The 22719-nt window shown below is 42.8% G+C and overlaps 1 protein-coding gene across 2 annotated transcripts in view; it reads left to right on the forward strand.

The window, feature by feature from the left end:
• The first annotated feature begins 19153 nt into the window (after nt 1–19153).
• Nucleotides 19154–22719, forward strand: part of FAM234A (family with sequence similarity 234 member A) — a 55890-nt gene continuing 52324 nt past the window's right edge. Inside the window, exon 1 of one of the 2 annotated variants that reach the window (XM_053472108.1) lies at nt 19154–19198. The gene's annotated coding sequence lies outside the window, so the exon portion shown is untranslated. Of the gene's footprint in view, nt 19301–22719 lie in introns of both variants that reach the window. The other variant, XM_053472107.1, reaches the window with a different exon arrangement.

Consider the following 22719-nt stretch of genomic DNA (forward strand, 5'->3'; position numbering starts at 1 on the left):
AGAATATCTCCCTCTCTCTCTCTCTCTTGCACCCAGAGAGAGAATCTCTCTCTCTCTCTCTCACCCAAAGAGAGAATCTCTCTCTCTCTCTCACCCAGAGAGAGAATCTCTCTCTCTCTCACCCAGAGAGAATCTCTCTCTCTCTCTCTCTCTCTCTCTCTCACCCAGAGAGAGAACCTCTCTCTCTCTCTCTCACCCAGAGAGAGAACCTCTCTCTCTCTCTCACCCAGAGAGAGAACCTCTCTCTATCTCTCTCACCCAGAGAGAGAACCTCTCTCTCTCTCTCTCTCTCTCTCTCTCTCTCACCCAGAGAGAGAACCTCTCTCTCTCTCTCTCTCTCTCACCCAGAGAGAGCACCTCTCTCTCTCTCACCCAGAGAGAGAACCTCTCTCTCTCTCTCACCCAGAGAGAGAACCTCTCTCTCTCTCTCACCCAGAGAGAGAACCTCTCTCTCTCTCTCTCACCCAGAGAGAGAACCTCTCTCTCTCTCTCACCCAGAGAGAGAATCTCTCTCTCTCTCTCTCTCTCTCTCTCTCTCACCCAGAGAGAGAATCTCTCTCTCTCTCACCCAGAGAGAGAATCTCTCTCTCTCTCTCTCTCTCTCTCTCACCCAGAGAGAGAATCTCTCTCTCTCTCTCACCCAGAGAGAGAATCTCTCTCTCTCTCTCTCTCACCCAGAGAGAGAATCTCTCTCTCTCTCTCACCCAGAGAGAGAATCTCTCTCTCTCTCTCTCACCCAGAGAGAGAATCTCTCTCTCTCTCGCACCCAGAGAGAGAATCTCTCTCTCTCTCTCGCACCCAGAGAGAGAATCTCTCTCTCTCTCTCGCACCCAGAGAGAGAATCTCTCTCTCTCGCACCCAGAGAGAATCTCTCTCTCACACCCAGAGAGAGAATCTCTCTCTCGCACCCAGAGAGAATCTCTCTCTGGGTGAGAGAGAGAGAGACTCTAGTTAAGTCAGGGATCTCAGCTCTCCTGCACATCATTTTTTTGTGAATAGACATGTCTGTAATTGAGACCTTTACAATGTGTATGAGAATGTTATATAATAAAGCAACAGCTGTATATGTTTCATAATAATAGTAATAATAATAATATATTTATGAATAATTAAATGGACATAGCGCATGTACTATATTTGGGCACACAAATGGCAGATGAAATTCAATGTAGATAAATATAAAGTTATGCACTTCGGGGTAGGGAATGCACAAGCAACCTACACCCTAAACGGTAGTGAATTAGGGGTCACGACAAATGAGAAAGATTTGGGAATTTTTATAGACAACAATGTGCAATGTCTGTCAGCAGTTGCTAAGGCCAGTAAGGTATTGTCGTGTATAAAAAGGGGCATCAATTCACGGGATAAAAATATAATTTTGGCTCTGTATGAATCAGTGGTACGGCCACACCCTGAATATGCTGTGCAATTTTGGGCACCTGTTCTAAAGAAGGATATCGTAGCACTAGAAGGGTGCAGAGGCTGGCTACAAAACTAATAAAAGGAATGGAGCACTATAGTTATGAAGAAAGGTTAACAAATTGAAATCTGTTTAGTTTAGAAAAACGGCGCCTCAGAGGGGATATGATAACATTATATAAATATATTAGGGGCCAATACAAACCATTGTGTGGAAATCTGTTCATAAACAGGACTATGCACAGGACACGTCATGTGTTTAGACTGGAAGAAAGGACATTTCGTCTAAAGCAAAGGAAAGGGTTTTTTTTACAGTAAGGACAAAAAGGATGTGGAATTCTCTGCCTGCAGAGGTAGTTTTATCTGAGTCTGTACAGACGTTTAAACAGCAACTGGATGGATACTTGGAAAAACATAATATTCGGGGATATAATCTTTAATTTTGGGGAAACAGCTTATTGATCCAAGGAGAAATCTGACTGCCATTTTGGGGTCAAGAAGGAATTTTTTCCCTGGTCAGTGCAAAATTGGAAAGAACCAAACTAGGGTTTTTTGCCTTCTTTCGGATCAACAGCAACAAATTAACCGATATAGGAAAGGCTGAACTTGATGGACGCATGTCTTTTTTCAGCCTATGTAACTATGTAACAACTATGAATTGCAATAAAAATCATTTTTTTCTTTAATTAGATGTTTATGCTGTTTTCTTCTTCTATAGTCTATCTCAACCACTCACAAAACAGTAACTTTTTAGTGACATGGGTAGATTAATAGATTATGTCCTCATGGTGGTGTGCTTTTTGGAATATGGGTCAGGCATAACCTGTTGCCCACAGAGTATTGTGCAGCGGACACGTCCAATGGTTGTGGGCACAGCTCAGCTGTGTGCATTGACCCGTCATACACAAGGGAGAACATCCAGGAAAGACACGACCATCTCCTGCTCAGATGATTAGGGACCACCCAGGTTTAAGGTGAGAGATTACTATGAATCCAGGACAAGACTATTGGAGTCATAAAAAGGACACATTGGTACCCATTAACACAACAATTATTATTAGGAATATCTATGGGTATATAGAATCTAATAGACAATGTTGTTTTCTATCTGTAGAGCATACTGTTGATTAGGAACACATTAATACTTGGATAGCAGGTACTGCCATTTAATTCAACAGGGGAACACCAAGTTTTACAAGCATTCTACACAAGGTCTACAAACAGCCAGGACTGCAGGTCAGATAAAGATGGATTGTGGGTGAATAGTCAGAAAGACCTTAGGACTGATTACTGACTGCACTGGTCAAAGGGCACTATGAGGGGATTTTTAAAGGAGGTGCACACTGAAATTGTGCCTTATAGTGACACAATCTTAGTGTTTGCCAATTTATAATGCTAACTTGTGACAAAAGTAGAGTGCACTACTTTTGCTGGTTCAGACTTTCTGTGTTGCTCTGGTGCTATTTGCTAGAGTGCTAAAATTTGCACCAACAATCTCCAACACAATGGTTGGCAGACTCTCAATTTCAGGAGCCAAGAGTTGTGCTGTAAAAAAAACACAAAAAGCAGGTGCAATGACTGTTATAAATATAATAACATCCATTGCTCTTTTTTTTTTTCTTTCCTGAAACTTGCGACTGCTGGTCACCCTCTGAGTCCATACATCCTTCCTCCAGCTTCCATGGGTCCATACTACCCACGCCAATTTCTCTACTATCAGCAATCGAACACGTTGTATTCCCCTCCCATGCACTGCATCCTGCTTTCCGCACTGTATCCCACTTTTCGCACTGCTACTGCTTTAGCTGGATTTCTCATTATGAACCATCTAGTTCCTGTAAGGGACCTGTGTGAGCAAGAAATATGAGTCCCTTTGCAGTATAAGAACTAGAGATTGTTATCCTTGTAAAGGACCGTTGTTAGCTGAAGGTATGAAAGTCCTTTAGCTGGGTGGAAACTAGATTTCTCACTATGAGCTGTCTACAGGGCCGGCCCTATAATGGAGCAGACTGAGGCACTTTGCCACCCCAAGTGCCGCTTTTTTGTCATGCCATGCGGCTACCGCCGCCGGTTTTAACACAAATGCAAAACCGCCGCTGTTTAATTATTGAAAAGTTTGCCTGCGTGCTGATCGGTTCGGCTCTTCGTTCCACCCCCTTGAAGATGCGCCGTGATGCTCAAGGGGGCCGGCTCACGCAGAGCAGTTGCCCGTCACCGCCTGACAAGGCGAAGATCTCGAGGGAGAAGAGCACGTCAGTGGAAGAAGAAAAAGTAAGTATTTAAAAAAAAAAAATTGAGGTGATAGACGGACAAATGGAATCATGAAGAGACATATTCATGCCCCTAGAGGGTTGCTGGGGAGTGGGGACATTATCAGTTGAATATTATTGAAACATATTTGCAGGCTTACAGTGCACCATGTCTGAAATGTGTGCAGGTGATGTTCAGTCCCCTTCTGTTCTTCCATATTGGCGATATTCTATTTAATATGAAATGGGAACCAAAATGGGTGGACTGGTAGGTGTTACAAAGCAAACTGCAACTGCTCAAAACAGCACAAATGTATGACCTCAATACCTCAGCACAGGAGAGGTGAGCTGTCAGCTCAAGTGTTAAGCCTGTACCTAGAACAACCGGATTCTGAGTTAAATGGCTGTTTATGGAGGTTATCATGAACCTCTGAAATCACTGTTTTTTCCTCTAAATATGTATAGGATTTTTTGTAATACATTTGTAGAACCTGGTTATATATGATGGTGATAGTTTATTTCACATCCTAAAGAACATAGAGGAAACACTTTATACCAATGGTTAACTGGAATACAAAAACAGACAGGTGAACTTATACAAGGTAATAGGTTAAAAAGATATAGATATGTCTTTTCCTGGGGCACATTGTAAAATACTGTAAAATCCAGTATTATTGTGAATGCTAATTGGAGCACACTACACATTGAAGTAGAAGGCAGTTATCAATAAGCTCAATGATTGAAATATCTACGTTCAGGGCCGGCCGAAGACTTAACGCCGCCTGGGGCGAAGTTTAAAACGCCGCCCCCCGCCGACGCCGGGGGGGGGCGGCATTTTAAACTTCGCCGACGCCATAATCTACGAACCCCCCCCGGTACTTACCTTTAAACAGTCCTGCGGCGAGTCTCCCTGCTCTGCCACGGTGCCGGCTTGTAATGCTGAGCGCCGGAAATTGACGTCACTCCCGGCGCTCTGCATTACAAGCCGGCACCGGGACCGAACAGGGAGACTCGCCGCAGAGGAGAGAGAGAGAGGGGCGCCGAGCGGGTAAGCGAAAACCACTTGGTGCCCCTCTCTCTCTCCTCCGCTTCAAAAAAACAAAACAAAAAAAAGCGCTTGGGGCGGCAAAGTGCCGCCCCTTCTAAAGTGCCGCCTGGGGCAATTGCCCCAGTCTGCCCCATTATAGGGCCGGCCCTGTCTACGTTCTTGGCCTTGGAGCAGGTTTAATGTTAACATACACTGGCTGTGCCTTCTGTTTTTGAGGTAACTACAGCTATAAGGGCGTGTGGTTACCTGTCTGGCCCTTAGAAAGGCCTAATTTTAAAGAGTGGGAAGGACATAATTTTATATATAACATATTCATGCCCCTAGAGGGTGGCTGGGGAGTGGGGACATAAGTACACAACAGGGTGGTTAGGACAATCTATACACAAAGGGGGGTGATACATATGGGTATAGAGGGAATTATAATTAACCAATACAAAAAGGGGGGGCATCAAAACACAAGGGAGGCATCAAATAAATCAATGCACAAAGGGGCCTGGCAGGGGGCACAGTCAGATACACACAATAAGCAGCAATGTGGAAAGTATTTTTTATGCTCTTAGTAGCTTATCCCGTCCTGATGTGGCTGACCCTGTCCTGGTGTGTGTTTGGGTGTCAGAGCCTGTCCTGGTGTGTATTTGGTTATCTGTTTCCTGGCACTTTACTTACTGTAGGGATAAATAGAACTTTGTAATTTTTATTTATCCAGAGAAAAAACGCCTTCCTGAATTTCTAGTCACTTCAAAGGACAAAACTCCAGACATCAGTGTGAGGAAAAGTGAAGGTATTGTGTTATTTACTCTATTTCAATCTGAATATATTATGAAAAAGGAAACTTAAATTGGTTCTTTGGAGTTTGTGAAACACAATTGCTGATTTCATTATAGAGGGGACTATACACCACATATTGCTCCTTACTATATACACTATCTTTGTTTTGTTTTTCTCATCATGTATTTGCACCCCATGTGGAAGAGTATGCCTTTTAACCTTCTATATACAACTCTGCCTTCAGAAATGCTCTGCGGGGATCTGGATCTTAGTCTCATAGTCAGACCTCATTTGAGGTCTGATTAGAAGGCAACATCGATTATAAGAGGAGGGGTAATTTTCAGAGCATTTGCTCTGAAAAAAACCTTGTCTTATAATCGAGCATATACGGTATATATATATTGACAGCAGGGGCTAATATTTATATATATATATATTAACAGCAGGGGCTAATATTAAAGAAACTGCACAGTTGTCATTTTGAAGTCATATTTCAATCACAGTCTTTTCTTCAAAGAGATAGGTACTTATTATGTAGTAAATTTTTGTGATTGTGTCTTCTTGATACGCAACGCTAAAGTCTTTACATTTGTGTCACCTTTTGCCAACAGCCATGTCTGGCGGAAAGAAACGAATACGTCCAGGGGCAATTGCCCCCAGGCCGCCCAAAATCTAATCTTAACGCCCGCTGGGTGCTGATGCCACCGGCCGGCGGTACTTTAATACTTTTTTTTAAAAATGCAATATGGCAAGTCGGATCGGCTATTAAATTAAACAAAAAAGTATTAAAGTAGCGCCAGCCGCAAGCATCAGCACCCAGCGGCCGTATGCGATGGCCGCCAAGTGATGGGAACAGCGTGAGGGGCGAAAGGTGAGTGCGAGGGGGCGGAGCTTTCACCCCTCACGCTGCTCCCATCACTATGCGGCCATCAGACTGCTGGAAAGCTGATGTAAACGGCCGATGCGTGCTGATGCCGCCGGCCGGAGCTCATTTAATACTTTTTTTTAAATTTAATACTTTTTTTTAAATTTAATAGCCGATGCGGCTTGCCATATTAATTTTTTTTTTAAAAAAAGTATTAAAGTAGCTCTGGCCGGCGGGATCAGCACGCATAGTGATGGGAGCAGCCTGAGGGGTGAAAGCTCCGCCCCCCTGCTAGAGCACCGGATTTCGTGTCACTGACATCCTGTATACATAGAAAACAGTCTGTTGCTACCAGGGGATGGAGGTCTAGACGAAACCCCCCAAAAGTGGAAGTAGAAGGTTAGTAAAATTTATTTTTGTACAAGCTATATAATATTTTTTTTGTATTCGTTAAAAACCAAAAAATAGGTATGTGTGTGTGTTTGTGTGTGTATGTAAGGGTGTCCCCAGTGTCACTTCTGTCCCCAATCAGCCCCCCATGTCATTGTTGTCCCCATACAGCTCCCCGGTGTCGCCTCTGTCCCCAATCAGCCTCTCCCAGTGTCACATCTGTCCCCTTTCGACCCCCCATGTCATTGCTGTCCCCATTCAGCTCCCCAGTGTAACCTCTGGTCCCAATCAGCCCCTCCCACTGTCATCTCTGTCCCCAATCAGACCCTCACAGTGTCACCTCTGCCCCCCTTCAGCCCTCGTGTCATTGCTGTCCCTATTCAGCTCTACAGTGCCACCTCTGTCCCCAATCAGCTCCTCCCAGTATCATCTCTGTCCCCAATCAGACCCTCCCAGTGTCACCTCTGCCCCCATTCAGCCCCTCCATGTCATTGCTGTCCCCATTCAGCTCTTCAGTGTCAGCTCTGTCCCCAATCAGCCCACTTTATGGTATGATCCTGGTAGGGTACTCATATTAGCCTTTACAATTTTCTGCTGCTGTGCACTATACTTCCCATAATCCCCAGCCAGTATCATGGGGGGCATTTAACTGGCTGAGCATCAGGGGGGCATTAGGTTTTGCTTCTTTTTTTTTTTTTTACCATCCTTTGTTGCTATTAAATTTACTTATGTTGAACCACATTTGAATCATATTTGTCTTTTTATAATGAATATGCGTTCAGGAAAAGATGGGCATGTATGGTGGGCTGATTCGTGGCACAACGGGCCACTTCACTTGACTTGCCCCCCAGGCCTTAGGCTGCCAGCCCTCCCCTGAATACGTCTTTCTGGTGCACAATATGCAAAGATTAGATTGTCGAAGAAAGCTTTTTAATCTAAGCAGAAAGGAGCCATGCTGAAATTTATTAATCCAGGGAGTCAAGACAAAGCTCCTATGGAACAAGAGTTTCCAACTGAGGAGATAACTGCTACGGCATCCACATCAGCATCACAAACTGAGGAAGCTCTACATATTCGTGAAGAGGAAAGCCCAACACATGTGAGCACGGTGGATGAGCTGGTTCCTGGTGATGCTGAGTTCAGTCCTCTATTTCTTGAAGACCCAGGGCTCTGGCCAAATATGAGCAGTAAACTGAGAGATTTCCTGGTAGCATACGGTCCACACCAGCTGAAATGTTTCAGCTTTCCAAAGGACAAATCTGAAGGAAATCAAAGCTTTCATCGGATGCATTATTGGCGTAATCTACCCAATATGGAGAAAGTGGAGAGGTTGTGGCTTATGTACTCAAAGAGTAAGAATGCTGTGTATTGTTTTGTTGCAAAGTCTTCCAAACAGACCTCATTGCATCTGCTTTAAATTCTAGAGGAACAAATGACTGGAAACACCTTAGCAGGAATTTGACATGTCATGAGAAGACACCATCTCACCAGAGAGCATTCCATAGCTGGTTCGAACTGCGTACAAGACTTAGGTTGAAGACAATCATAGATGCAAAACACAAAGAGAAGATTGATTCTGAAACTTATCACTGGGAAAATGTTCTAAAAAGGCTCATTGCCATTGTTAGAGTCCTTGCTACTCAAAACCTAGCACTGCGTGGTATATCAGATAAGCTGTTTGTGCCAAACAATGGTAATTTTCTTAAAATTGTGGAGTTGATGGAAGAGTTTGACCCAGTCCTAAAGGAACATCTCAGAAGAGTAACCAGTAAAGAAACCCACATTAACTATCTTGGGAAGACTGTTCAAAACGAAATCATCCAGTTACTGGCAGGGCAAATCAAAGAGACAATTCTGGCAAACCTGAATGCTGCAAAATATTACTCTGTAATTCTGGACTGTACACCTGATATAAGCCATTCTGAACAAATGACTTTAATGGTCCGTTTTGTAATGGCAACAGACTCAGGTGTAAATGTCAGAGAACATTATTTGGGGTTCATCGATATAGATGATACAACAGGATCTGGCATGACAAACATACTTCTTGAGAAGCTGAAAGAAATGGGAGTTGACCTTAAGGATATGAGAGGACAGGGAAATGACAATGGAGCCAACGTGAAGGGAAAAAACAGTGGTGTACAAACAAGAGTGCAAGTGTTAAATCCCAGAGCCTTTTTTGTCCCTTGCAGTTCCCATGCTGCCTCTGCATGTCCCGAAGCTTCAGACTTCTTTAATGTAATACAAAGTGTGTATGTATTCTTCTCTGCATCTACCCACCGTTGGCAAATCCTCAAACAACATCTTGGACGTTCACATATTACAGTGAAACCACTGAGTACCACACGATGGGAGAGTTGCGTGGAACCAGTAACGGCTATCCGAAACCAGATTGGGAAAATTTATGATGCCCTAACTGCAGTTATGGAGGATGCTGGTTTAACAGGAGCAGCTTGTGGCAAAACACTAGCAGAAGGGAGAGGAATCACAAGGAATATATGCAATTTTAAATTTCTGTGTGGTCTAGTGTTGTGGCATGATGTACTCTTCCATGTAAACATAGTAAGCAAAACACTGCAACAGATTGATGTTGATATTTCTGCGGCAGTTCAACAACTTGACATGACAAAGGCTTTTCTACAGACTTATTGATCAGATGAGGAATATGAAAATGTGTTGAAAAGCGCACAAAAGATGGCAGAAGAACTTGACATCGATCCGACTTTTCCCATTGCCGAAGTTCGGGTTCGCCGCAGAAGAACCCATTTTGATTATGAGGCAGAGGATGAATGCATCAGCGATCCAAAACAACAGTTGAAAGTTAATTTTTTTACCAAGTTCTAGGCTGTGCTATCCAGTCACAGAGCACAGCAATGTCTTTGGGGTTCTCTACAACATTCCAAACTAAAAGAAGCAATACCTGAAGACCTACTCCAGCAGTGTAAAGAATTGGAAAGAGTTTTGTCCCGTGAGAACATGCGGGATATTGACTCGACTGATCTCAATGATGAACTGAGAGCAATTTCAAAATATATCCCTTCAGACTTGTCTCCCAAGGGTGTGCTGGAGTATATCTGCACAAACAATTTGACTGGCCTCTTTCCAAATGTCTTCATTGCACTGCGCATACTGCTAACACTTCCTATAACCGTTGCTAGTGGAGAGTGAAGCTTCTCAAAGCTGTAGCTAATAAAAACATACCTGCGCTCCACAATGACGCAAGAAAGGTTGGTGGGCCTGGCGACAATTTCAATTGAACACGAATTAGCCAAAACTATACACCTGAAGGAAGCAGTGTCTATATTTGCAGCCACGAAGGCACCAATTTGAGTTGATTGGTATATAGTTGATTGCAATATTGTTGTGATGGTTAATGTTGTCTGTTAATGATAAAACCGTTTTGCTATTTATTAAAACTATTTAAACTGTTTATATAAATACAGCTATATTTAAAAAAATTGTAGGAGCTGTATAGTTGATTGCAATATTGTTGTGATGGTTAATGTTGTCTGTTAATGATAAACCGTTTTGCTATTTATTAAAACTATTTAAACTGTTTATATAAATGAATAAAAATTGTAGGAGCTATATAGTTGATTGTAATATTGTTGTTATCGTTGTTGCTATTTAATAAATCTATTTAAACTATTTATATAAATAAAGCTATATAAAAATATGGAGTTTGCAGTTGCATGTAAATTATCACTTCCTTAGTTTTAACTATCATGATATAACATAATGGATGTAGGAGGGTTTTTGCAGATTTATTTTTCCCCGGAGCGGGGTGGGGGGATGTGTCAACATTTCACACTTCGCCCCAGGCAGCACAATGTCCTGGGCCGGCCCTGGCTGTCTAGTTCCTATCCCTGTAAGGGACCTGTGTGAGCAGGAGATATGAGTCCCTTTGCAGTATATAGAAGGGATAGGAACTAGACAGCTTATGGTGGGGACATCTAGTTCCTACACAGCAAAGGAACTTTAAACCTCCAGCAATGGTTCTTTACAGGGATATACTCTCGAGTGGTTATATTGCTAAAGGTTATTTGAAGCTCCAGCTCACACAGGAGTTCCTAGTTCTTATACTGCTAATGAATCTTTATTGATTGTAAATTTCTCCTCAAACAAAAGGAACTGTTTTCATTCATCACACTCGTTGAGATCTGAGCTTTAGTGATGTCCGGATCATGAACAAATCGTTCATTTGATCCGGTTCTTTTTAGTGATCCGGATGAATCGGTTCAGTTGACTGAACGATTCATTTGTAGCGGTTCAGTCTGTGAATCATTCAGCTGTAACCTGATCCTAGAGCTGTGAGTCATCTGCAGAGCACTCAGACACAGACTCTGGGGTCAGGTTACAGCTCATTAATTCATAGAGGAACGATGACTCATAGAGTCAGAGACTCGTTCAATGATTCGAATGATCCGAAGAGTCGAATGATCCGAAGAGTCGAATGATCCGAAGAGTCGAATGATTCGGATCATACAAGGATCCGAATCTTACAGAGATTCGAATCTTACAGAGAATATTACTGATACCATACTTTTATAAATAAATACATTAATAATGTTCACACTGCCCCCAGGATTTAGATTCCCCTGAGTTTGCCCCCCTTTACCTCTAACTGCACCTACAGTTAACTTTATTAAATTAATTAAATTAACCCTCAGTCATCAGCATAAAATTAACCCTTATACCCCATCAACCATAACTGCCCCTGAAATTAACCGTAAAGATCCCATTAACCATAACAGCCCCTGAAATTAACCCTAAAGACCCCATTAACCATAACGGCCCCTGAAATTAACCCTAAATACTCCATTAACCATAACTGCCCCTAAATTAATTGCATGTACTTCAGATAAATTACCTAATAAATTGGTATGGTTGATGGGGTCTTTAGTGTTAATTTAGGGGCAGTTATGCTTAATGGGGTGTTTAGGGTTAATTTAGGGGCAGTTATGCTTAATGGCGTCTTTAGTGTTAATTTAGGGGCAGTTATGCTTAATGAGGTGTTTAGGGTTAATTTGGGGGCAGTTATGCTTAATGGGGTCTTTAGTGTTAATTTAGGGGCAGTTATGCTTAATGAGGTGTTTAGGGTTAATTTGGGGGCAGTTATGCTTAATGGGGTCTTTAGTGTTAATTTAGGGGCAGTTATGCTTAATGAGGTGTTTAGGGTTAATTTGGGGGCAGTTATGCTTAATGGGGTGTGTGACAGTGTGAACCCCAGGGAGATGATTAGCATGGCATCTGAGTACAGCTGCAATGCAGATTATACATATGGGTCCCTGGGGTGGAGCAATTGAAGAGCAGGGTGGGCCAATGCTCCAATCCCCCATTCTGTGGAAACTCCATGCCGGGTTTTCCAGGAGGCAAGAAATCTGCAGGATCCGGTCCGGGATTTCTATGAGGCCGACGTCAGGCCCAGGTGCTGGGCATTAAAAACCCCTGGAGCCTGATACTCAGAGAGACTGTTAGGGAAGAGGAAGTTCCCTGTGCTCCCAGGGCAAGGAGAGGCCCTGAAGAAGACAATCCCTGAGCCAAGTGAGGCAATACCTGCCTGGACATTGTGTGTGCTGTCTGGGGGAGGTTTTCCAGAGCCTGGTGTAGCTGGGTCTGGCTGGGAGGTTGAGATAGTGGGTGATTAGGCTGGTCAGTCTGGACCAGCGTAGTTTAGTTAGAGAGGGCTCCAATTGGGAGCTAGGTTTTATTTTTATGATTTGGTTTTTGGGGTTTAAGTGGTTAAAAATAAAGTGCTGTTTTGGTTCATAGCTGCTGTTCCTGACTCTGATTGCCCTAGAGGACTGTGCTTAGGACCCCTAAAAGTGACATGTATGGCCCTCATGCTATAGGGTTTGTCACAGGTGTTTAGGGTTAATTTAGGGGCAGTTATGCTTAATGGGGTCTTTAGTGTTAATTTGGGGGCAGTTATGCTTAATGGGGTGTTTAGGGTTAATTTGGGGGCAGTTATGCTTAATGGGATGTTCAGGGTTAATTTTAGGGGCAGTCATGGTTGATGGGGTGTTAAGGGTTAATTTTAGGGGCAGACATGGTTGATGGGGTGTTTAGGGTTAATTTAATGGTGAGGGTTAATTTAATTAATTTAATAAAGTTAGCTTAAGGTGCAGTTGCAGGTAAAGGGGAATGTAAATCCTGGGGGCAGTGATTATTAATGTATTTATTTATAACAGTATGGTGATATTATCTGACTGATTCGAATCCCAATGAAGGCAGAGAGTCGTTCAAAGATCCGGATCTTACAGTGATCCGGATCTTACAGTGATCCGGATCACTGTAAGATTCGGATCCCTGTAAGATCTGAATCTTTGAACGACTCTCTGCCTTCATTGACATCACTGGAGTAGGCGGGGGGGAGGATTCATTGAGTAATGAAAGAGGCCAATCGTTAGTGTGCCTGCACGGAGTTACTGGAAAACAGTAACTCCTGTGAGTCACACTGAGTGATCCGAAGATTCGGATGATGAATCGGATAATTTCAGTGAACGAGTCGAAATGATCCGATTCACTTTAATGATCCGAACTTCCCATCACTACTTGTTACACGCACAGACTTGCTTGCTGCCTTGCAGCTCATGATGACGGATGCTGCCGAGCCCAGTAGGGAGCGTGTGTTGCTCCCTACTCTGCAAAGCTGCGTACCCATTTCTTTCCCTGGGTACATGAAATTACTGAAACAACTTGTGATTTGTATTCAGAAACAACCCCATAATACAGAAATACCCCATTTGAGACACAGTAAATGTCCCAAATATCAATTTAACCCCATAAAACAATACATTTCCTGAAGGCACAAAGCCCAAAGACCCCAAGTCGCCTCCTTACCTTTCAGTTTAGTGAAGATAGAGGTTAGCTGATGTAAGATATGAAGGGTGCCTGTAAAATGTGATATTACATTTATTGCATAAGGTTTTTGGGAAGATTTGGGTTTTTGTAAGGAGAGATATCTGGTTTTACAATGTAAGGTAATTTGCATAGTAATGCATTACAAAGGATTTGGAACAAAGGCTCCAACAGAGGTGAATACCCCACAGGGGGTCAGACAACTGAAGCCGATGTATTTTAACATAGCTGTGTGTATTTTTGTATAGACTATCTGTCTCCTACATAATTGGGTCATACCGGAAATCTCTGGAAACAGGGGTCGGGTGAACCACTTTCTGGGAGGTACAAGGAATTCTGGGATGACTAGTTAGGGGCTGCAATAGTCAGAAGAGTCTGAAAAAAAGAAGAGTCTAAGAAAGGAGAACGCAGTGAACAGAAGTGTTCCGGGTCAGGAGACTCAGAACGAAGCTGCGCAAGATGCCGTTCGGGAGAAGCCTGTGAGTGGAGCGAGGTTTCCCAAGAATTTGTTTAAGTATCCCTTTTGTTTTGTGTTATTGGCAAATCTTTTCTGTATGTTATATGTTTTATCACCTGTAACTGTGACCTAATTCAATATCAATATACATTTTTCTATGCGCTTGTATTTGTGCATTATTCATCACACATTCCCTAAAAGAATAACTCTGTAAGAGGGTCATAATTTCTTACACTGATAGCGTAAGGGGTAACATTAAGATAGTGTTGGTAGATAGTTATAGGTAGGATTAGGTGTTAGGTTGCAGTATTGTATAGTGTTAGTGTTGGGGATGATGATCAGATTAGGTCCCTGGCTATTGAAGTGAGACAGATCAATGAATAGTGACCAAAAAGGTCATTAATCAACGGTCACATAGTGTTTTATTAGGTTAAATATATATTGTTTTTTTTTTTTCAGATCAGGTGTAAGCAGGCCCGGACTTGGACAAAAAATAGGCCCGGGCATTTAAGCCAGAGCAGCCCATTTTTATTTATTTATTTATTGTTAAAGCCCACCCTTCATGTACCGTCTTTGCATTTACTCACTCATTCACACAAATCATTAACACATTCATTAATGCAGTCTCACAAATCATTCAAGCAATTCATCCACACATGAATTCATTAATTGTCTTACGCATTCACACAATTCATCCACACATTTATTCATTCATTCTCATACGCATTCACACTACCCCTTCTCCCCATCTTATCTGCCCCTTCTATGTTCCCCCTTCCCCACTTCTCAATATGTATCCCCTCTCCGCATTTTTCACTATCTAACCCCCCTCTGCCCCTTCTCACTGCACCCCCCTCCCTCACCCTACTTACCTTGTTGCCGGAGCAAGCAGCAACTGCGACCGGGCCCGTGGCAGGGCCAGATTGACTTAGGGGTGATGGAGTTGCAGCTCCAGGCCCCTACCTTAAAATAGGCCCAGTCAGGACTGGGCCTATTCGGCCTCTACGGCCACATTAACGCAGGGCCCCTTAATCCCGCCGCAACTGCGACCGCGTCCGTCACTCTAAGGGGCCGGGAAGCCCCCACCAGGGCCGGCCTTAGGGGTCTGCGGCCGCACAGAGCTTACATTAAAACATCGGGGGGGGGGGTAAATATCCTCTATGTTAAATAAAGTTAGCAAAAACTTTATTTAACATTAAGGATGTTAAATAAAGTAAAAAAAAAAAACCCGATGTTTTAATTTAAACCCTGTGTGGCCGCACACCCGTAAAGTCAATCCGGCCCTGCCGCGGCCCGTCCCACCGGGCAAATGCCCGGTGTGCCCGATGGCCAGTCCGGGCCTGCGTGTAACTGACAAGTTTAGGCAACTGACTTGGATCAGAGAGGCCGATCAATAATCAGTGACCTAATGTCAGGATTGGGTTTGGAGCATTAAGAGCAAACGATAGTCCAAAACAATGTCAGAAGCACTCCAATAGTTCAGGGGCAGGCAGCGATCAGAGAAAACTGTGGTCCAAGCCAGGGTCAGGAAACAGACAAGCGGGGTAGTCCAATAGGAAAGCCAAAGGTTAAGTAACAGAGAATCCAATAGAGGGTCTGTAGCAGGCGAGCAGAGAAGAACAGGAATCTCGCGCCCAAGAACACACAGGAACCAAAGCTCTGGAACACTGTAGTAAAGTGGCTACAGTGTGAGATTTTTTTTCTTTTATAGTGCTGCAGGAATCTACTCTTCCCGTCACGATCCAGGACGCCGGCGTCCCGAACCGCAACGCAGCCGATCACTCGAGTACCCGCAGATAGCCAAACTTTAAGGGTTGCGCCTATAATCAGGCGCAACCTATAATCGAGGCAATACGGTATGTACGACTGTTGCTTTATTATATTATATGCTCATATACATATTGTGAAGATCTCTTAATCACAGAGTTGGCATTTTTTCTATAACAAATGAATCTCTGGGGTCTATTCACTAAAAAGTCCGATTCAGGAGAGTTGAGGTAAAATCCCTACTGTAACAGTAGAAGTGGTGAAGGCCAATACATTGATTGAGGGATTTTAACCCCTTATGGACCAGGCTGTTTTTTTACCCTTCGTGACCAAGGCTATTTTAACATCTTTGCAGTGCTCATGTTTAGATGTAATTTTCTCCTCTCCTATTTAGTGTACCCACACATTATAAATACTTTTTTCAGGACAAAAAGGGCTTTAGTCAGATACCATTTTGATCATTTATTATATTTCCTATAAAAAATGAAATACCGTATTTGCTCGATTATAAGATGAGGTTATTTTTCAGAGCAAATGCTCTGAAAAATACCCCTCGTTTTATAATCGGGGTCGTCTTATAATCAGACCTCAAATAGGTCTATGAGACTAAGATCCAGATCCCCCGCAGCACCACACAGGACCTGGATCCTCCTGTCTTATGCCCCCCATTTAACACCCTCCCAAACTTCTTTGACTCCCCGGTCATGTAGCCGGGCAGTGTGTAGACAATTCGCGTAGACAACTTCTGCTACAGCTGGAAGGAGGTGTGGTTAGCAGCGGGGGTTGTCTGCGTCCATTGCGCAGACCTTCCCCGGCTGTCAGAGATCAGAGTTCCCCGCATCGGTGCAGTCTTCGGCAAAAAAAATCTTCATATTCCGCGAATATTCGCCCGTTCCTGTCTTCTCTTCGGGCGAATATTCGTGGATATTCTTCGTGTTCGTTTTTTCCGGTTAAGGGGTTAATACGTGGTTAACGCGTACCACAGCAGCTCTGGCGCCAAAATATTAGTTTAATACAAAAAAAACCCAAAATAAATAGAAAAAAAAAAGTTTGCATGTTCGACAGAATTAATGTCCATGAGTGCGGACATTTAACTGTTGCAGCGGGGAGACCAGAGGCTCATTGGAATATATTTTATTTAAATAATTAATAAATGAAAATGAGCACACTACCATATATGGGCAGAATGCTGCCATCTATTGGTAAGATACATTGAGTAGCATAATAACTTACTGCCCAATTGATTGATGCCAGAGGAAGACCCTGCAGGTGACCAATAGGCTCACTCGCAGTGCCCTGCAACCCCTGACGGCAAACCTGCGGAATTCCGCTTCCGTCAACTCCTGCGATGCCGTGAAGATAAGGTAGGCTAGATGGGGAAGGGACCGGGGAGATTAGTAGTAGACGAAGACGAAGATTCTTTCTGTGTGTGTCTTCGTTTACGTTTTACTGCCACTGTCTTCTCTTCTTCGTGTTCGTTTTCATGTGCGCCCGAAGACAAATACACAAGTCTACTTTTAAGCCCCTTAATGCCACTCTGCCTCCAGAAATGCCTTTTAACCCTCTATACGCCACTGTGCCTCCTGAAATGCCTTATACCTACCAATGTGCCACTCTGCCCCATAATATGCCTTTTAACCCCCTAAATGCCAGAGTGGCATATAGGGGTATAAGGCATTAATGGGGGCAGAGTGGCACATAGGGGGTCAAAAGGCATATCATGGGGCACAGTGGCATATAGAGGGTTAAAAGACATATCATGGGGCACAGCGGCATTTAGAGGGTTAAAAGGCATATCATGGGGCACAGTGGCATATAGGGGGGTATAAGGCATTTCTGGGGCAGATGTGCATGACTAGGGGGGGGCAGGTTGGAAAATAAAAGGAAATAAAAACAAAATATTTTTCTCAATCATAGCATTTAAAAAAAAAAAAAAAAGTTTACACGAATTAACATTTACTGGTAAAACGTTTTTCCTATAGGGTCGTCTTATATTCAGATTTTTTCTTTTTTTTCGTAAATTAATATTCAGATTTTGGGGGGTCGTCTTATAATGAGGGTCGGTATGATGAAAAATTGGAAAAAAAAAAACACAAGGACTCTTTTATTTGAAAAAACACTTTACTCATCTACAAACGCTAATGAAAAAAACCTGCTGAATAGATTCTACTTTTCTCTTGAGTTTAGAAATACCCAATGTTTTTATGTTTTTTTGCAACTTATAGGGCAATAAGCTCGATTTACAGCTCCTGGTACACGTCACTGTCAATTTTTGTGAAGATATACTGCTAATTTTAGGATTTGTTCACATCCTAAAAGGATGAATAAACACAAATACACATATATTATTATACTTGATTTATAAAGCGCCGACAGATTCCACAGTGCTGTACATGATGAAAATTATACAGATAACGACAAGTACAACGATGGCAGAATTCAAAGTAGCTTAATTAGGGTTTTTTTTTGGCCTTCTTTTGGATCAAGAATATGAAGGTTAGTTAGAAGGGTTGAGAGAGAGAGAGAGAGACACACACACACTCACTGGCTCAGAGAGAGACACGCACTCACTGGCACAGAGAGAGACGCACGCACTGGCACAGAGAGAGACGCACGCACTGGCACAGAGCGAGACGCACGCACTGGCACAGAGCGAGACGCACGCACTGGCACAGAGCGAGACGCACGCACTGGCACAGAGCCCGACGCACGCACTGGCACAGAGCCCGACGCACGCACTGGCACAGAGCCCGACGCACGCACTGGCACAGAGAGAGAGACGCACGCACTGGCACAGAGAGAGAGACGCACGCACTGGCACAGAGAGAGAGACGCACGCACTGGCACAGAGAGAGAGACGCACGCACTGGCACAGAGAGAGAGACGCACGCACTGGCACAGAGCGAAAGGGCGAGACGCACGCAATGGCACAGAGCGAGACGCACGCACTGGAACAGAGACAGAGTGAGACGCACGCACTTAGAGAGACAGAGAGTCACTTTGAAGTATCTCACAGATTCAAGTTTTCTTCTGCCTCCATAATATTCTGTATTTTCAGTAGTTCTGTTAAAGCTTCATCCTTGCATCCCACGTTGTTGAAAAAGAAACAGCAGCCCAGCACAGCCCATTTGTAATTCCCGCGCTGCTGCTGCTGCTGCTGCTGCTGCTGCTGCTTCTTCCTGTAATTCTTTGTACTATGTGACCAAACAGTCACATGGTCTGCTGACATCACCAGAGTTCTTCTACTGGGTAGGAAGTAGCCGCTACCATTTCCTATAATGTGCATTTCCCCTTTTGCTGCTTCCTGTAGTACATTGTACCATGTGACCAAACAGTCACATGATCCTCTGACGTCACAAGAGTCTTTCTACCGGGTGGGAACTAGCCGAAATTTTTGTCTTTCTTTTGTGAACCAACGTTGTTGTTTGGTATGATTCCCGGAAGTAGCTTATGATTGGTGGTTCAATGACACATTGGTATGTATATAACATTATACAAGAATTTGGCTTTATATCAACAATTATGTTTTCTTACTGTGTTCGTGTTTAAACTTGCATTTGATATTATTTTAGTAGAAATATCTATATTCAGCAAAGGTTAAGTAATTGATATTTGGTTACAAAACAAATACGTGTGCCACATTGCAGCATACACAAAACAAAATCACGTGGCAGTGGTTTGTACATTTACTTTTTCTGTTTTCTCTAAAGTAGAGATGAGAAAATCAGATATCTAGAAGTCTGGACTTCCAATAGAATCATATGGCTAAATCTGGATGTCATTTATTTGTATTTGAAATACAACAAAAATATGGTTCCTTTAACTTTGTTTTAACTAGAGCAGCTTATGATGCATAGCTGCTGTTAGAGCTATGTTCACGTCCATGCCTTAACTTAAAACTAAACATAAACCTATGTCCATTTCCTGTTAATACCTTAGCACTATAATAATTTTGAACATAAAACTAAGACACAGTTTGTTAGATAATAATGGCTGTAGCTTTATTAACCCCTTCAGCACCAGGGTTTTTTGTTACCATGTTTGCAGGGACCAGAGCAGTTTTTGTGCTTTTGCTGTGACTTTATTTTATGTATTGTTTTTTTTAAGCACAAGTATAGCTTTCTTTTGAAATAATAATTACTGTGTTTGCTCAATTATAAGACGACCCACCAAAATTTGAATATTAACCCCTCAATGACGATTGACGCTCCGGGCATGTCACCTGAAAACAAAGGGTTAACGACAATTGACGTGCCAGGACCGTCATGACTTCAAATGGGCGCAGAACGCGATCTAAGATCGCTTTCTGCACCCAAAGGGTGCTGCTGTAATGCCTCGACATTGAGTCATTAAGCAACACCATGATCTGCATCAGGGGCCATGTGTGGCCCCTCCCAGGGGCGTTTAACCCCTTCAGGACCAGATTTTTGTTGCTACGTTTGCGCTAAAAGACCAGAGCAGTCTTTGTTTTTGCTATGTCTTTCTTAAAAAGTAAATTCTCTCTTTTCAATTAGTGCACCCACACAAATTATATATTGGTTTTTTTCAGCACAAGAAGGGCTTTCCTTTGAAATAATAATATATATAAACCGTCATTAACTATGAAAAATATCTAAAAATGTGGGGGAAAATTAGGAAAAAAAGGAAATATTTTCACAAAAAACCTGTGCAAATGGGGGAAAAAAAACTCCTTGTGTCTTTAGGTATTTGTCCTGTTTTTGGAAACACCTGATATGCCTGGTATTTTCTGCAGCAGTTATTAAACTCACAGCATTTGACCAGGAAGGATCCTAGACTTTCAAGTCAGTGCTGTTATTTTTTTTAAACAATTTTTTTTTAACTCTTTCAATGCTGATGCTCCATTGAAGCACAACATTGACTGATATTTAGTCCTGACAAGCTTGTGGGGACTAATATTAACCCCTGCAATGCTGCAATGTGGTCATACACAATCGCTGCATTGAAGGGGTTCATTGAGCAAGCGGGGGGGGGGCTAGTCTACACACTCATGTGGAGACTGAAGAACCCTTTCTCCCTGTCCCTGAAGGACACACTCTCTGTTAGACCGGAGATCGCAGGAGGAGTCAATTTGATCACTCCTGTAGGAGTGATCAAAGGGCTTGTGGGGGCTCGTTTTTGTGGTTGCTGGTCTGCCAGAGCAGCAGAGCCCCGTACCAAACGGGTATTAACCCCTAAAATGCTGAGATCACAGCATTGAAGGGGTTAATGCTGCACTGACGCTCTCATGGAGCAATCAGGCAGCGGGGGAATGTTGTGCCAGGCCCCCACACTTCCCTGAAGCTGCCGGTTAGATCCATGAGAGCGTCAGTGCAGCGTTAACCCCTTCAATGCAGCGATCGCCACATTTTATGAAAAACTTATTTTGAGCCGACAAAATCACTATGTGGGATCACCATGGTTATGACAAAGTGGTGGTATTTTTTTTGAGATTACATACCTGGTACGTCCCAGTCTGCAGCTATCATGTAACAATGGCGTACCAGGTACGTCCCAGTCTCGAAGGGGTTAAAAGAGTTTGTTTAGTCAAGGATCGCCTCCTGTACTTCAATGGTGTTGCTGGAAAGCGAGGTATTCAACGACACCAAACGCACTGGCCCATCACCTTCTGAGAGCGGTCACATACGCCACTGCGCATCCTGTAAAAAGAATAAAGTTTAAACAAGTTTCCCAGAGTGTCTCTCCAGACCCTCCTGAGAACTCTGGCTCCACTTGCAGGATTGAATACAGGTGCTGCATTCAACCATGCAAGTCAATGGAGCCCAGCTTTCTAATCACAATGCGATTAGTAAAATAAATTAAAACAAATAATAAGAAAAAAAAATAGTTTAAAAAAAAAAAAAATAGTAAAATGTAAAAATAATTTCCCACTGATGTCACCATCAGGGGAACCTTCAAGTTCCAAAAAAATGTATAAAATAAATAGGCAAAAAAAAAAAATATATATATATAAAATATATTTTTATAAGCAAGTCCTAAACTTAGCGCTTTAGCTTAAAAGAGTTAAAATACTGGCATGTTAAAAAAAAAATTATGATTTGATGGGGTAAATTGAATTGGCCAGGTTCAACAGTGTCCCAATTAACATAGGGGGAAGGATGACCACACGTCCAATTTCCGATTTGAAAAAATGCACACATCCCGAATGTAGCCTTTTAGCCCCCCAAAAACCCAACAAACACATGCATGTGGGGGTATCACTGTACTCAGGAGATGTTACTGAACACATATTGGCGTGTTTTGTGACATATACCAGGGGCTGTAAATTCATACATAAAGTAGGTGTGTAGGGGAAAATACACACAACAAAATACCACTACTTTGAAAAAATGCTGGGGGGTAAAGTGTTACATGTAAAGAGTTAAAATATCAGCATTTGAAATACCATGGGGTGTCTAGTTTTTAAAAAAAATGGTTTTATAGGGCACACTAAAATGGCCAAGCTCAAAGGTAAGGTGTACCAAAAAGGCATGGGCAGTGGATTACCAAATGTCAAAGTTTAACACTGAAAAATGCTCATGCCCCAAATGTGGCCCTTTTGCCCCCCAAACAGCCAGGCAAGCCCATTCATGTGAGGTATCACTGTACTCAGGAGATGTTGTTTTATGACAGTGACTTATACCAGGACCTGTTAATTCATACCTGAAGTAAAATGACTACCACAAAGCTTGACAAAGACTGGTAGTAGAATTAGTTTATGGAAAGAGTTGAAATACCCTGGGGTGTCTAGTCTTCAAAAATGCATGGTTTGATGGGGTAAATTGCATTGGCCGGCTTCAAAGGTACCTGAAATAGCACATGGGGGGAAGAATTACCAGATTTGGAAAAAATTGTTTTGAAATAGCGAAATGCTACATGTACTTTTTTCCCAGTAACG

Source organism: Spea bombifrons, chromosome 7 (genome assembly GCF_027358695.1).
Source record: "Spea bombifrons isolate aSpeBom1 chromosome 7, aSpeBom1.2.pri, whole genome shotgun sequence".
NCBI classification, from domain to species: domain Eukaryota; kingdom Metazoa; phylum Chordata; class Amphibia; order Anura; family Pelobatidae; genus Spea; species Spea bombifrons.